The 17,768-nt window shown below is 32.1% G+C and overlaps 1 protein-coding gene across 1 annotated transcript in view; it reads right to left on the bottom strand.

Annotated features, from left to right (window-relative positions):
* The window catches only part of LOC127723428 (uncharacterized), a 102,991-nt gene extending 86,299 nt beyond the window's left edge, over nucleotides 1-16,692 (bottom strand). The window contains exon 1 of the mRNA XM_052230051.1: nucleotides 16,666-16,692. The gene's annotated coding sequence lies outside the window, so the exon portion shown is untranslated. The remainder of the gene's footprint in view (nucleotides 1-16,665) is intronic.
* Between the last annotated feature and the right edge of the window lie 1,076 nt (nucleotides 16,693-17,768).

The following is a 17,768-nucleotide window of genomic DNA, read 5'->3' as shown; positions in this document are numbered from 1 at the left end:
AAAATAATCGTAACAGTTCTCATGTTTATACTAAATCTAAGCTGTGTTGATGCGAAGTTAACCACGTGTACAAACTCTATTTCTGAAATTCTTCGCTGATTTATCTTTTTCCTGACCTGTTAATTATTTTCGTTTGATCTTCGTTCTTTATAAGCCACAACTCAATAACGACGTCCTATATTCTTTCCTCTGAATTTCCAATTATGACGTCATGAAAAAGGCCGAGCATGCCTGATGAACAAATCTTTTTGCGGAGCATTGGAAATTTAACTGTTTCGAGTGGAAAAATATGGTATCACATTCGGTGGAGTGAAAGAAACTATATATAAACAACCACAATTTTGTGTAGATGTAATTGATATTTTTTTTTAAAAAGACTAAAGATGCACAAATGAGACATTTAAAACTTCAAATCATCTTACATGACGGATGTTGCATTTCACGTATTCTTCTCTCTAAATCAACCGGAATTGAGCTTTTTATTGGTGTTGGAGTCTGAGTAGCCATTTAATCTACAAACACAAGGACCTTGCAAGTTACTGGTTCTGGAAAACAAATTATTCTTATACATGTTATAGTTAGCAATTAATTAAGACGAATACTGTGTAACATTGTGTTGATAATCAATTATGCATTATACAGTTCTACACAATATCCCATCTTTCAAATTACAGTTTGAGCTTCTCATCAGTGCCTAGTTAAAAAGTGTCATTACTTTGCGTCCGTCGCCCATCTGTATGTCATATTAGTGAAATAATACTTTTATTGTATTTTTTTTCTGAACTCAATGATTTCTGTTTCTGTAAAGTTTATGCTGAATTCAAACAACTACCTTGGTTTATCAGCAATTTGTACATTTTCCCTTTGGGCCTTATACATGTTATATTTTTTAGATAATGAATAGGACTTGATACTTGAAAATATTAGGCGATGACGTCATGTATCACTGCAGTAATGTCACGTTTTGTAAGCGTCAAAGTTTTTTAACTTACAAATTCATTTTACTTGATATTCGCAATCGAAAAAACATATAGTTAAGACAAATTGACGATAAAAAGAAGAATGGCATTTTAGTTTCTGATACTGACTTCATCAGCTCAAATATCAGCTCGCCCTAGCGGAATTGCCAGCTGACAATATAAGTATCAAATACAAAATTGCCATTATATGTATCTTGTGTACAGCAAGTAATACAGAATAGTAAATACAACAACAGAAAGGAGAAAAGAGATTTTTACTTCCACATGTTCCAGGTTTCATAACTGTTAAAATTCGTAAATGTTGGTGTCGCTGTGTATATTTAAATTAAATCATATGAATCCGTTCATGATATGAACATTGATTTTTTTCTATGAAGCATTTTATTTAAACATATTTAAAGATCAGCTGTTTTGTATGCACGCCTACCAAATAGTCAATTACAAGACTGCAGCATGCATGGCAAATTCGCTACAAACATCATTTGGTTCCGATTGAAAGGAAAACAAAACCATCTGGAGCAATCCGTGATTCTTGAAGTACAATATGTCAGAACCAGGAAGAAAAACTATGGATGAATGAAGAACAATAAATAGTCAGAATATAATTTGCTTATACATTTTGTTCAGATGTTTCCAAGGTACATCAAATATCAGGCTAGCTGTCCTAAAATATAAATTTTAGAACCATCAGACATACATTTTTTTTTTTTTGCTTTTAATTTTGATTTGTGTTGTCTTTGTAAATAAAAAGTTGATGTTTTAGAGTTTAAGAGGTTTGATTAAAAGATGATCCTAAAACATTCAAACTTAAACCAAATCCGCTAGTTTATATGTTGGCGTTGCTAGCACAGCATACCTATGCAGACACTATAAATCGAAGGTTCAAAAGTGTTTAAATCATACTAATCTAATAGGGAAGATGAGTTGAAGAGTCTCAACATACGTTATCATTTAGTTTTGATCGGATATAAACCATTGTCGCAACTGGCCGGCTTTGCTTCTAATTTGTATAAATTTTCAAATATTCCCACCTCTTGAACTGCAGGGTTAATTGCATATAAAATTTAGAGATTAAAAGGAATTGATGATCCTTGATAAGGTTTTCAGATTTAATGTAGATCTGATGGCATGCATGAATGCATTAGTGGGACGTTTTTCCTTCTATTCTAAAAGTAGTCAGAATCTAATCTTCTTTTCTCACAATCAGTGGACATATGATTACACTTGGAATAACTGTATGCGATAGGTTCATAACGGAAGATTTCAGTGTGTTAGCATATGATTAAAAACTTGGCAGTATAGGCAATCTAAGATTTGGTTGTGTCATTGTTCAAATATGTATCCCCTTGTCTGGTAGATTTAAATTGTAAAAGGTGATATTTTATCCTAACCATAGTATCTTGCATTTGTAACAAGTCACGACCCTGTGAAGTGTTGTTCTTTAACATATTTTAATGTTTTGTACTTTGGGAAGTTAATCAAAATCGTTGTCGTCTCATATATTCCACGTCTTATTTTGATGGAGACACAAGGACGCGCTTGTACAAGAGAATGCGGTAATGTAAGATACACACAATGTTGAACAAAAGTTCCATTTTCACTTTGAGCATTTTGAACAACACGTCATAAACGGAATAGCTGAAATCTTCAAACTTTAACTAAACGGAGGACAGTTACAACCACATTTTCAATTCAATAACTAAATTCATCATAGATACCTGGATTAACGACAGAGGCAACTAAAAATAAAACTTAAAATCTATTGTCGATTTGGGAGATTAACCTTCCTGCTGTTTAATTCCTTATTTCGTGTTCTGCTAAAACATAATTGCTATATACACAGGATTAAAATCAAAGTGGGTTTATGTGTAATATACTATTGTTATCAAAATATTAAGTTTTCAGAATCTTTTTAAAAATAACCCCTTAAATCCAGCTCACGTCCTATATTTTTATGAAAATTACATTTTGACAAAAATATTCTTGAAATAAATTCAGATGATTCTAAGGAATTGAGTCAAGAGGAATTATCCATATCCCCACTTGCATTTTATTTTCAACCATCAGGTGTATATACATATTATCACAGTTTTTTTTTATCGTTTCTATAAAAAATATTTTTTAACGTTACTTACTTAAGTTAACATTCCTCCATTTTGAATTTATGGTATACGACGTTGAAAGGGTAAACATATATCAAGTTCAATACATACGATAAGTAAGATTGTTCCAATACAAATATTGGTATTACACCAATGCACACTAACAATGGAAAATCGATTTCCTATGGCATGGCAGAAAACTTTCAGATAACCTTTACCAGGTAAAATATAACATAAGAAAATCATTGAATTATCTTACATAATAAAACTTACTCAATCAATAGCAAAAATAACCTTATACAAAAATGTTCACGCAAGAAATGAGACCTTAGTTTTAGTGTAAAAGTAACGTTAAATGTACTGTCAAAATGCACTCCACTATATAAACAAATACGGAAGCACTGGCTGTATTGAAAAGGTATTTTCTTACTGAACAGACAGGCTTGTTTGATGGCGAACCGTATGGTCTTCCATATCTTTTTTGTTATGAAAAAAAACTGTTATTGTGTTTTTATATATTATACAAAATATCATGCTTACAAGGGGTATTTGCCAAAAATATCGGTAAACAAATTTCCAGAACCGTTATCCCTTGTCAACATGATATAATTGTCTAATTCCACCGAATGTTTTATGCTTCCATCTTGACCTTAGAATTTTCATTGTACTCGGGTTCCATATGGAGTTTTTGATTGTCTGTGTTTATATAATGGTTATAAATACTGCAGCTGTGCAGTTAAATTGCATTGACCGTATACTCATTTCTGATGTACAGTCACTGTCCGTAGGCCTATTCATCGCTTGATTTATGACGTTTATGCGGAGTTTTTTTTATTGATGACGTCCTTAAAAGTACAGGTTCATGGAATTTTTACGTCATTCGCTCTAACTTCAAATATGGTTTTATCCTAAATATTTCAGTTAGAGCAGTTGTAGGAGTCGTAATATATAAAAAAATAACCATAAATTTGTTCTTTTCGAATAACAATAATTCATAGGGTTATTTGTTAACATGATATCCCCCATCTGCCATGGTATTCGCTAGCAAATACGGAAGCTCTGGCGATATTGAACTGGTCTTTTCTTATTCTGTTTATGCAACAAACAAAAACATTAAATAATAAAAAAGACAAATAAAAGATAATCCAAATGACATTGTCAATGAAATTTACAATTTGATGGCGGTACGTATGGTCTTTCATATCTTTTTTGTTATGATAAAAACAGTTATTGGGTTTTTACATATTACAATAAACCCCTGTATGCACTTTAAAAAAAGAAAGGAATGGGTCATATTGAAATTCATCAGCTCCAATTGACAGCTAGATTTATTTCACAGAGCAAAAGTTACATCATATTGCAAATTTAAATCGACCTAAGCACAGGAACACATTTGCAAATATTGTAAGTCTTACAGCTGAAATATACGAATGCAGTGAATAATAGACATAGCATAACCGATAAATAAATCTAACACTTACTGTCATAATTTGATGGTAATCTCATTGTTTAATACGCAAACAAAAGACATATTAAGATCACCTGTTATAGTTTCGACTAAAAATATACCAAACTTTTTTTGTCTACAATATATTAGTATATTAGTATATGCTGCGTACACTTATCATTATTAGAGAATTCCTTTTGGCGCCTCTATTTGTTACTAGATTTATTGTTTTTAATGTTACTTGATATATTTTCAACCCATTAAAATTGAATTGTAAACAAAAGTTCAATTGAAAATATAAGTCACACTCAAATATCAAATTTACCAAATAATGTCATTTATCTGACCGATATCTTTTTTTGGGGGAAGGGTTAAATTCAAGCTTGCGTCCATTCTTGCGCAATATAACTGATTGGTTTTGTTTCTGTTTATTTGATTTGATGTCTTGTGATGTCATGGTTTTGCCATGCTGAATAAACATGACATAATTGCAACTTGAAGTAATATATGTATGTACCTACGAATTCAAGGAACTTTTAGTCACTGACCTGCTTCACATGTATAAAATTAAATTGCATTGGTGTATAACTTCTAATAATCCTTTTTATTCAATAGAAGTGTCTCCTATCAATATTCATTATAACATACCTACCTTTTGTTAAGAATGTTTATATACCTTTAAATTATACAAGGGATGCATTGACTCTCGATTGTCTGTAATTAAAAAATGATTAAGACCTCGTGTAAACATTGATGTGTGTCATAGTGAATGAAATTTAGTTTATTTGACGTTTTGAGTACACTTATATTACAATGAGTTTAGTCAAATGTGACTACAAACGTTGAATGCTATTGATATGATCGCAAAATGTGTCATGTTCGTGTAAATAAAGTTGTTTTCACGTTAAATGATATCTCATTTGTACACCTACCGTCATTATATGTACACAAGTTCACACAAGTAAACTAGAATTACACGTTCTTAAATTGAACATCAAATGGAAATGAATTAACGCCTCCGGGTGCGGGAGTTTCTCGCTGCATTGAAGACCTGTTGGTGACCTTCTGCTGTTGTCTGTTCTATGGTCGGGTTGTTGTCTCTTTGACACATTCCCCATTTCCATTCTCAATTTTAAGTTTTGTCTTCAAATTTATGTGTCTGTTTGGCACAGACCAATTTAACTATTGTCGGGACAGGGTATAGGGAGATAAATTGTATAAACTCCAAATCATCCCCCTCCCCAAAACAGAAATATTTAAAAAAAGATCTGATTTCTTTGAAATGGGGGAGAAGTGAAATAAGCATTGACTTCTCTCAAAAAACTGATGCAGTAAATTATTAAAGAACAGCAGTTTTACTATTATCTACTGGGAACTTTCCTCACGTAATATTTTCTCCAACGTTTTCTTTACAGAGGATAAAATATTACATAACGAAAGCTGAACTTTTGTTACATATTAAAAGTTCTTTGGACTAAATATTTTGGACTATGTTTTGAAATTGAAAGTACCAAGAACAACATTAAATAGTGGTAACATGTATCATTAAACACAAATTCTTTTTATTAAACAATATCAACATCAACCTGTCAAAGCTATATGATTCATTGACAATCAGAATCAGTCATATAAATATGTTAAAAAAGGTTTACAGGAGTGAAAACATGCCAAAATGTACTAAGTTGGGCAAAATTCATTATAGGATGTATACGAGGATGTTATAGACTGATTTTTTTAATTTAATCTGTGATATTCTCCATTCACCTTGCAAATGAATATTTTTAAAGACTTGGACTAACAGTTTACTAAGTTTTAATAAAATAATTGAATGATGTTGATTGTACTCTGCTAAACGTTTCAGGAATTTTTGTTATGTAATCATGACACATGACACTCGGTGGACCAGTATTATGAAACCATATGATGTTTTAGTTTCAATAAAATATCATGTGAGGGTGGAAATAATATTATGTAATGTTTTTCCCAAGAACTTTTATTGTTCATTGTTTTGTTCCATAGGGAACTAGTATTATGTGGAACACATATATGTTCACACCCCCATCTCCACAACAAAAGATGATGGTCGTTTTGTTTTGAGAACTCTTCTTAAGATTGTTGATTATTCGAGAGTGCTGAAGATGTCACGATTACGCACTCTACATCGCTATGGCACGCCTGAAACACTTTTATTAATTAATCTTAGATTATCTCAGATACACTAGGATTATCTCAGATAAACAAGGATTATCTCACTATTTTACATTAAGCTCAGATAAACCGTGATTATCTCGATTTTTTTCAGATAATCCCGGTTTATCTCAGAATTTTAAGATAAACCGGGATTTTCTCAGCTTAATGCATATTTGAGATAATTCATTATATTCCTCACAAAATTAGATAAATAATTAACTGGAGAAAATCCGGGATTATCTGAAAATTCTGAGATAATCCGCGATTATCTGAAAATTCTGAGATAATCCGGGATTATCTGAGAATTTTGAGAAAATCGATTAACTGAAAAAAAAGAAGCCAATAGAAAGCCACGACACATTGGAGGAAAATTTCATGGTCATAAGGGATAAGATATAGATACAATGGTGCATCAACACAGATAGAGAAGAATGAAAGATTACGCTCTTACGGGAAACGTTTTAGAAGTTTTAAATTGATTTATTCAGGATGTACATGTATGACAATTGTATCGATAATAATGAAAATCAGAGGGAACTAGAATTTAGAAGTTTGTCTTGAGATGTTTTTTTAAGAGAATTTGAATGTTATATCCGTATTTGTCTTTATGAAGATAGTGAAATATGTTACATAAATCTGGCATCCGCACAATTAACTAGGACAAATAACTAAAATGATGAAATAAGTTAAGCAAAGTTGAAATACACCATTTCGAAGTTCTAATTAGTTTTCTTTTAGAAAGTAATAATCTTAAAAAAAAAAATATCACGCGCCGTTTTTCTTTCCTTAATTTTCCCTATTAAAAGAGTAAAATATGGTGCAGGAATTTATCAATATTTATTGCAAAGTGTTACATTTTAGTACTTACTTGGTAAGTTGTATAAAGTGTTTGTTGTCAATTAGATAATCTAGTCAAGAATTTGTATTTCATAACAATATGAAATAACGAGATGTGGAATGACTGCTAGTTAATACAATTTTTTTTTACAAATAAACAAATTACGTGAAATGAGCCCAACCGTTATGATATAGTTAGCTAGAAAAACTGACAATGCTTTGACGAAAGACGACCAAAAGACAAACCACATTTCATGTCGGGCCATCACAATATTTCTCCGTATATATATTTGTTTTATTGTTTTACAAAACATAGTTATCATACCTACACATCTGATAAAAGTCCAAGTATGGAACGCCGTAACTGTCTTATAGTGTAAATATTTAATGTGTTTTTTCGCTTTGTCTTTACATCCTGTCATTTCTTCTTTATGTTATGTGTAAGTGTCTTTATTTCATGACACTAGTACTGCTTCTCTGTGTAATGTCAAATTAATTATTAGTTTTGTCAAACAATGGTATGATATGTCATTGCTATTATTTGTTGTGTGCAATATGCATATATTATGTTGTAACTACTGTATATATTGTGAAGACTTCTTAACTTCATGATCAACCACCTTTACCGTTTTTTTACATTACCTCTATGTTGTGTCTATTCTTTCTTTAAGTAAGTCAGTTAATAATTGCGTCCTGTCTCAAATGTGATTGTTGTGTTGAATGTTTTATATGTTTTGTTTTGATACATCTTTGTTCTGTGAAAATCTTGTGATATTATACAATTATAGCCTTTGTATGAGGTCGATACAATGATATATTGACCTGAAACAAGTATTTTGACTGAGGACGAAGTATTATATATCATATTTTAATGGCTTTATGTTGTGTTAATACATATGTATTTTCTGCGAAAAATATAATATATCATGATTTAGCTTATATGCGTTTTGCCTAACAACTGATACTTTCTGTTGACATTCAAGATGTCATGTGAATCTACTGGTACGTTATGTGCAAACACGTGTTACATAATGTGCAAACACCTAAAATGCTGTGTGCAAATGCCTATTACATTATGTACACACTCCTTTTACGTTATGTGGAAATTCCTTTGACATGATGTGCAAATACCTATGACTTTATGTGCAAACACATTTTATGTTATATGCAAACACATATAACGTTATGTGCAGACACCTAATACATTATGTGCAAAGACTTATTACGTTCTGTGCAAACACTTTTAACGTTATGGTAAACGCCTTTTTAACACAGATTAAAACAAAACACATCAATGATATACATATTTACATTAATCGAAAATTGCGGAAATCAAAAGAATGTAATAATTATGTTAACAACAAAATACAACTGCATTTCTTTACGGAGAATGTGAACGGAGAATAAATTCATGCTCTCTTTCACGTCCGCCAACCGGTTAATTTTATAGGTAACTATAGTTTGCATACATACTTAATACATTTGGTTTGGGAAAGCGGCTTACTTATATATATAAATATATATAATAACTGCGCCTTAAATTCATATATCATGAATATATACGTGTTTATGCATATTATGTGTAGCCTACCTCATTCCTCAATATGGTTTTAGTATTACTATTAAATATTTTCACCGCGGAGGGAGGGGTGTCTCAACATAAGTTTTTTAAGTACAGATGTGCAGCCTTATTTCAAAAACACCCCATTCATATATTGAAGTCTTCTGAAATCACGACCCATAAAAATAATTATCAAACTATTAGAATTAATAATGTATATTTACAAAGACAATAATATCCCATGATCTTACTGAAATGCTCAAATGATAACCTTAAGAATTATTTTTTTTCTCTGAAAGGAACAATTAGTGGTTATGGAACATAACTTAATTGATGAACTATGTGAATGACATCCACGTGCAAATTAGACTGCTACCTACAGAAGAAAGATGTATACGAGTGAACAAAAAGAAACGGGAATTACAACATTCTGATATTTTTTTAAAACAAGAACATTTTTGTTCTGTTTGGTAAGGATGCATAGACATGTAATGTAAATAGTTTTATATGACAACTTATTCACAAAGATTAAACAAAACTTTGTTTCAATATACTTTTGCCAAAAATATAAGGAGATAAACAGCTACTTCCGGTTTACAGAAAATCCCTTCCGGTCTGAAATGATAGGTTTTTTTATGGCGATTTAAAAATGTTTGGTTTCTATGTACTTTTTCATAAAAGCTGTTCAAATATGACTTATTCTGGTTTACTTAGGTCAGGTCAAACGTCTCCTAACCTAATGCAAAAGACCCTAACGGTTTATCATGTACCAATATAACATTATAGAAAAGGTCAAATTTTAGAACATCAAATTTACCTCAATGCTCTTTAACTTCGAACTTTATTTGGCCTTTTTAACTTTTTTTGATTCGAGCGTCACTGATTAGTCTTTGTAAACGAAAATACAAAATTTCAATCCTGGAATCTTTGATGAATTTATTTACATTTGACCTTTACCTCAATTTGGTAGAAAAAAAAATTGTCGATATTTTGCGAATAAGACGCGCTCACAAGAACAAACAGTGTTAAAAATAAAAGGACCCATCAAGGGTAAACAGTCTTTCCTCGGGTGACTTTTCGTATGTTAAAATATTAGGTTTGTTATACCATACTCCCTCAAACCGATCCCACTTCTTGACGTCACACAATGTACCGATAAATCGCATCACTTTGAAATATATTTTTACATTTTCCGTATTTATGGGTTTTTCTTCAGCGTTTTAACTATTTGGTTTTCTTTCAGTTCATCTCTTTTTTCATTATATTCTATGATCATTTTTGACATCCAGTGTCCTTTTGATAAAAAATTGAAATCGAGCACTTGTTACTGGAATAACTGGGAAATCATACGTCATTATACTAAGATGAATCCGTTCTCATGATGGTTCAGTTAGGTTGTATGTTGCCTTTACAGTATATTCAGTCCTTTGCGGACGATAATTTCGATCTAAATCATATCTGCTCATTTGTCTCAGTTGCTGAAGCGTCATGGAACTGTTGTCACTTCTATCAAACCTGTCAAACGATGTTTTTCAGTAGTAGAACTAAAATTTAAATTGAAGCTGTCTATATCAGCATTGCTGTCAAAGCTGAAAGGATCGCTTCTTCCTTCAAAATTATCTAAAGTGGCAATTGTATTAAAACTATATACATCGGTTCCACTGTCAAAACTGTTAATATATGTACTTTCAGCTTTACGTACTTGGCGGTTTACTTTCCTTTATTTATTCGCGTGTTCGAGTGTAGTTGATGCAACACCACGAGCTGCATCGGTCAAAACGTTTGATACAAGGTGTGTCTCACTCTGTTCCTTAGTCTCAAACTCTGACAAGAAAATTAATTTCCATCTATCTCTTCAAAGCCATCCTTTACTGTAATTAGCCATGTTATGATAGTCAGCTCTTAATTCTCGATCTCTCAGATTGTCGTATGCAGCTAACAATTTCTGTGCCATTTCATCATCACCCAGTTCCCCTGCGGTATCGGAACACCGACGCCGAATTTCTTTGTAATAAGTTTTTTTAATTGCTTCATCTTGTTTATCTTTACCTAATTTTCGAAAGTTCAGCTTAAGTATTATAGGAATTTTGGTCCTCAATGCTCTTCAACTTCGTGCTTTATTTGGCTTTTTTAACTTGTTTGGATTCGAGCGTCACTGATGAGTCTTTTGTAGACGAATCTCGCGTCTGGCATCAATACAAAATTTAATCCTAGAATCTATGATGAGTTTATTTATAGAGGGTTCTTTCCTCGTATAGAGATGCTTCTTTATCAATATTGATTTTTCTTATGAAAAGAGTTTTCTCAAATAAATGGTCTTCTAACTTACTTTCTTCCACATCTGTTTGTAAATGGTAAAGTGAGTGTCCCGTACTCATACATATAAGTGACTGAAATGTGAGGATCTCTTGGTTTCAAAATCTTCAAAATTATAAAGCGATCAGTAAACTATTAGCCCCTCGAATAAGATTTGTTTTATCAAAAATCTATTAATCACACCTTTCTAATAATAATAAGACATTATTCAGTCAAATATCAGTATTTGTATTTTTGGATAGTGTCTTATTAATTTTATAAAGGACTTTAAACTACTCATGCTAAATTAAAAAAAAACAACCTTATAATTGTTATTTCGATATGAGCATAAACCGAAATGTTCAGAAGTTCTAGCAAGAGTCAGAATATAGAGCGTCAAATTCAATTTTGATATTGGCCACAGTTGAAAGGTATAAAACAAGGATCTAAACTTTGCAGAGAGTAAAACACCTAAATTAAGACACCATACATTTTTGACAAAGGGTTTTAAATTACTACAGGTCGCAACGAACAATTTGGTAAAATTCTTATGTCATTATTTATTAAGGTTTTTAGAAAAAAGTCAGAATCTTAAGCATGCTATTGACGTTTGGTCATGAACTCAAATTCCGGTATCAAAATATCCTGCGTCTCTATCACTTGCGATTGATTAATTACATTTATATATTACTAATGTCAAATTCAAAAGGTGAAATAACACTCATATTGTGTCTTTGTATCGATTCATTTCAAATTGACACTGATCAAAGTAATCTTCATTCGAAAAATAAATGAAAAACGGGACTTATTTTCCTTTTGTTTCGTCTGACGGAGTGTACATTTTACAGCTGGTTCGATTTTTTTACATGCATATCTTTGCATTAACGATCGTTTGGAATTTTTAATGAAAGTAAAATATTTATTGTATGAAGTATTTTAGATCAGGAATATTTATAACATAAGATGTAATCTTTATTCATATTTCAAAATTTGGTTCATTTTCACTTGCACGAATGGATATAAGTTCAACCCCAGATTCCAAAAAAGGTATTCATATTATATTTTGTGGATTTTTGTTTCACTCTTTGCCTTTTATTTGTTGTCAATGTGGCTGTTTGTTCTTTTCATCAAATATTTAGTGTATCTCACGAATAAAGTTAACTTTTGTTTGTTTGTCTGCGATAGGTGTTTAAATAATAAAGATGTTCTTGTCCCAGGCAGAAAACCCTGGCCGTGTTAGGCGCAACTTTTTGGAAGTTTTGGTCCTCGGTGCTCTTCAGCTTTGTACTTGTTTTGGCTTTCAAACTTTTTTCATCTGAGCGTCACTGGTTGGTCTTGTGTGGACGAGACGCACGCATGCATTGTTATATTATAGTTCGTTTCTGTGTGTGTTACATTTTAATGTTGTGTTTTTGTTGTGTCGTTGTTCTCCTCTTATATTTGATGCGTTTCCCTCAGTTTTAGTTTGTAACCCGGATTTGTTTTTATCTCTATCGATTTATGAGTTTCGAACAGCGGTATACTACTGTTGCCTTTATGTATAACGAAGGTAAAGACGTGTCATATACTTACATGTTCAGGGACATTATCGCAAATATGTTACTGATAAATAAAAGATACATTTAATGTATCCTAAAAGTTATCATTGGTTTTTTTTAAACAATTCGGTAAAAAGTCGGAAATCCTTTTAACATGTTTAACGTTGCATATATTTTAACAATGATACATTTTATCACGTTCATCGATCGATTATACAACTTAAGGTAGTATAAGATTTTTCACCAACTTCGGTAAAAAAAAAATTTAAAACAGAAGTTTGGTTAAATTGCATAACCAAAAATGAGTTGACAGAAATGCAATGCAGTTATAGGATGTTTCATTTTATTTGAGAAAAATTATGTTTCTTTATCTTATTTAAGTACTACTTTAACAGTTTCAAACACTCTTAAATCCTTTGATAAAAGGAGTTTAGTTCTTTTAATATGAAACGACAGTAATGATACCACAAAGGCAAATGCAAATCTGTTTAATCTGGATAATAATGATAGTGCAAGTTAAAATTGTAAAATTTATAGCTTTCTTCTAATGTATGATGTATTTGCATAATGATGGAGAATTTTGGGTTTTAAAGTAACAAGTTATTCCAGTAACAAGTGCTCGATTTCAATTTTTTATCAAAAGGACACTGGATGTAAAAAATTATCATAGAATATAATGAAAAAGGAGACGAACTGGAAAAAAAACCAACTAGTAAAAACGCTGTAGAAATACCCATAAATACGGAAAATGTAAAAATATATTTCAAAGTGATACGATTTATCGGTACATTGTGTGACGTCAAGAAATGGGATCTGTTTGAGGGAGTATGGTATAACGAACCTAATATTGTAACATACGAACAGTCACCCGAGGAAAGACTGTTTACTCTTGATGGGTCACTTTATTATTAACACTGTTTTTTCAATTTATTTAGTATTCAGTAAAATTGAGAATGGAAATAGGAATGTGTGAAAGATACAACAAACCGACCAAAGAGTAGAAAACAGCTCATGGTCACCAATGGGTCTTCAACACAGCGAGCATTCGGAGGCGGGCTTCAGCTGGCCCCTTAACAAAAAAAATGTGCACTAGTTCAGTGAAAATGGACGTCACATTAAACTCCAAAACATATTAATGAACTTAAAAAAAAAAAAAAAAACAAGACTAACAAAGGCCATCCCTGGAGCTAACATAAAATTTCAGTTGGCATTGGTATTTTCTGTAAAGTAGCGGATAATTTGCGAAAATGAACCAATATTCAAAAATATACAAAGCAAGGGCCCTGAAAGGGTCATTAGATTAGATTTGATTAGATTTTTTGGTGTTTTAACGCCACTTTTAAGCACAGCTTTTGGGCTATTTCGTGGCGGCCAGTTTTTATTGGTGGAGGAAGCCGGAGTGCCCGGAGAAAACCACCGACCTTCGATAGGAAAACTGACAATCCTAGTCAATTAAGATTGAAGTCGAGTGCACCCGCACGAGCGGGGTTCGAACTAACAACCTCAGTGTTGACTGGTTAGTGATTACAGTAGTAACTACTTAGACCACTCGGCCACCGAGGTCCCCTCATCAGATTAGAACCACAAAAACAAAAAGTTACTACTGAAACATAATGTCTCCTAAAGTTGGAGGGGAGACGTAATAAGACAAGAGTGAACACGCTGAAATGTCTCACCTGCTTTACTTATCTTGTTTAAATAATATTGAAAGTCTGTAATATGAAAGGTTTGTTGAATAATTCACATACATTGAATGCATTGTGCACTTAACATCATCAAAGATCCAGGCAAATGAGGTCAATGTCAGATTAATCCTGCTTAACTGCATGTATACCATATAATAATTCTGAAAACCAAATATAGTGACCAATTGCTTATAGTATCTGCGAAAAAGACACAATAATGCAAATCTAAAATTGACTAATGAATCATGAAAATGAGTCCAAGTCAGATGAACCATACTGGACAGGCATGTACACCTTACACTGCTTCCATATATCAAATATAGTGACCCTTCTTGCATATAGTATCTAAGAGATATACCAAACCGGAGAACTTAACATTGTTCAATGAACCATATAAAAATTGTCAAGGTCAGATAAACCCTACCAGAGAGACATATAAACCTTACATTCATTTCATTCACCATATATAGTTGTCAAATTTATAAGTGTACCTAACAGACAGATCAAAACACAAAAACGTAACATTGACCAATGAACCATGAAAATGAGATCAAGGTCAAATGAACCTTAACAGGCAGACGTGCACATCTTACAGTCATTTCATACACCAAATATAATTTACCTATTGCTGATGTTATCTTTTAAACTGACAAAAACCTTGAAAACTTAACATTTATCAACGAACTATGAAAATAAGGCGAAGGTCATATGAAACCGCTAGGCAGACATATTCACCATACAATCATGCCATGCACGAAATACTTGGTCCTAGTGCTTTATAATAGGTAAGAAAATCACAACAACCACAAACACTTAACATATGTTAATGAACCACGAAAATGAGGTCAAAGTCAGATGAAACTTGCCATTTGGAAATGTACACCTCACCATCACTGCATTCACCATATATAGTTGACCTATTGCTTATAGTGTCTGAAAAACGGAGTTTCCGTATCTCAGTTAATACCTTACGCTCGTGCATGTTCACACGATATGGACCCTATTTCACAAGGTTCTGTGAAATATGGAACGGAAAATGTATACTAGTAATGTAATGACAGAGGAAGAAATAAACCGTTACAATTACAATAGTTACTACTTAGACCACTCGGCCACCAAGTCCCATAAACTGTTAGAACCATAACCCCCAAAATCAATCCCAACCTTCCTATTGTGTTTAAATTTCATAGATTTCTATTTACTTATACTAAAGTTATTGTCTGGAAACTAAATCTATTTGGACTACGCTGACAACGACGACATTGATGACGACGACGCTGAGGACTTCAACGACGACGATGTGATACCATTATACGACCGCAATTTTTTTTGCGGTCATATAAAAACAAAGAACCCCGAACACCAAACGGCGAACAAACAAACGGCAGCGAACAAATATCTTCACATAAACCTAAACAATTCAGAGAGGCAAACCCCACCAATTGAATGCAATTTAAACATTTTCTTATTAAACTTGTTGTTTGAATTTATGTGATTTTTTTAAAGTAGGAATATGAGGTAGCAAATGTTTGCTAAATAAATGAATAAGAATGAATTAAAACACACAAATCCTCTAGCGTCTATTTAAATCCTGCATTACAAGGATATATATTTAGCAGGGAATTTCCAATAGATAAATACGTCACTCTATTTGACATAATTGTAAAGAAATCATTACCATAAAGAAATCACTTTAAAAATTATGTTTAACAGAAATGCTGTACTTTAACGACCGATTAATATATTTATATATCCGTATTTTTCTGCTATGTATATATACTTTCAAGGAAGGATAAAGTGTTGAAGTTTGTATAAAATGTGACATTATTCTACAACCAAGCAAACAGGGCACACCCATACCAATATTTCTTGATAGGATCCGAAAATTATTTAATGCCTCTATAAATAAATGTTGGTGTGTTTATAGGCTGAAATTAAACCCAAGAAAGAGAAACCTGTAAACGTGCATGCGGTAGCAAATATTTGCCCTACTTAATAAATATATAAGCATGAATTCAAAATACACAAACCTGACTGCGTCCATTTGAATACTGCGTTCAAAGATATATTTTTAGAACGTGATTTTCCAAAAAATAAATGTGTCACTGCTTTTGACACAATTGTAATGAAATCATTTTAAATAAAAGAATCGTTTGTAATTGAATTGCCGTTTGCTTTAACTGATCAATATTGCTGTATATTCTTATCTATTTAGGGTACAGTAGCAAGGGCAGATAATAATGCATCCGGGGATCCATATGTAACGCGTTATTTTTGCAAAGTTACCTAAATTTTCGGAAAAAAATAATTGACCTCATCAAATCCGGTACGTGAATTTGAAAACTATTTGCAAAGGAAAACGTTTTGTATTTTTAAGAATGCGAAATCTACTACAAGGACATAAGGTTCTAGGCAAATGAAGACCGTTTACTTTTCAATGATCAATATATTCGTATATGAAAGTAATTCGTATATCGGTTTGGTGTAAGGCGGCAATAGCTGCACAATTATGTTGCATTAACACTCTTGCTGCCTAGTTTATTCCTTGCTTTAACGCGCCAAAAGCATCCAGACGGTTCAAAAGGCCTAAGATGAAGGGCGGGAAATTTAGATTAGACTGGGAAAAGATGATATCCTCGTGGGGGGGGGGGGGGGGGCACTCTAATCTTTCTCTGGTTGGGGTGAGCAGCTGAGACATCAAGTACCCCACCTTTTTCATATATTTTGTTCATAAAAAATATATACCCTATCATATATCAATCAACAAAAAACAGACCTATAGATATATTTGGATATTTTTCATCTTCTGGTATATTAGTATAGCAATTTTTTTTTGGTCCGGCTCATCACGTTCATGTTTAGTAGCAACACAGTCACAATAATCACAACTTGCTTTTCCAATAAATTCGTCACATCTTAAACATTTTCCTCTATTTACCCCTTTTATGTCTTTCATTATGAAAAAAAAATAAAATTTCAATAGAATAATTGAATAATGGTAATCATGTTTCATGTATACAAACCTTTGAATGTTAAATAGGTGCAGATGTCAAAATAATCGGATTTTTAGCATCTATAACTAGCATCAGAGGAAATACCACATTGGAAGATAAATAGAGATTAATTGAAGTGA

The sequence above is a fragment of the Mytilus californianus genome, unplaced genomic scaffold, assembly GCF_021869535.1.
Source record: "Mytilus californianus isolate M0D057914Y unplaced genomic scaffold, xbMytCali1.0.p SCAF_13, whole genome shotgun sequence".
NCBI lineage: Eukaryota > Metazoa > Mollusca > Bivalvia > Mytilida > Mytilidae > Mytilus > Mytilus californianus.
The sequence above is the reverse complement of the archived record's forward strand: the minus strand, read 5'-3'. Positions and strand labels throughout refer to the sequence as shown.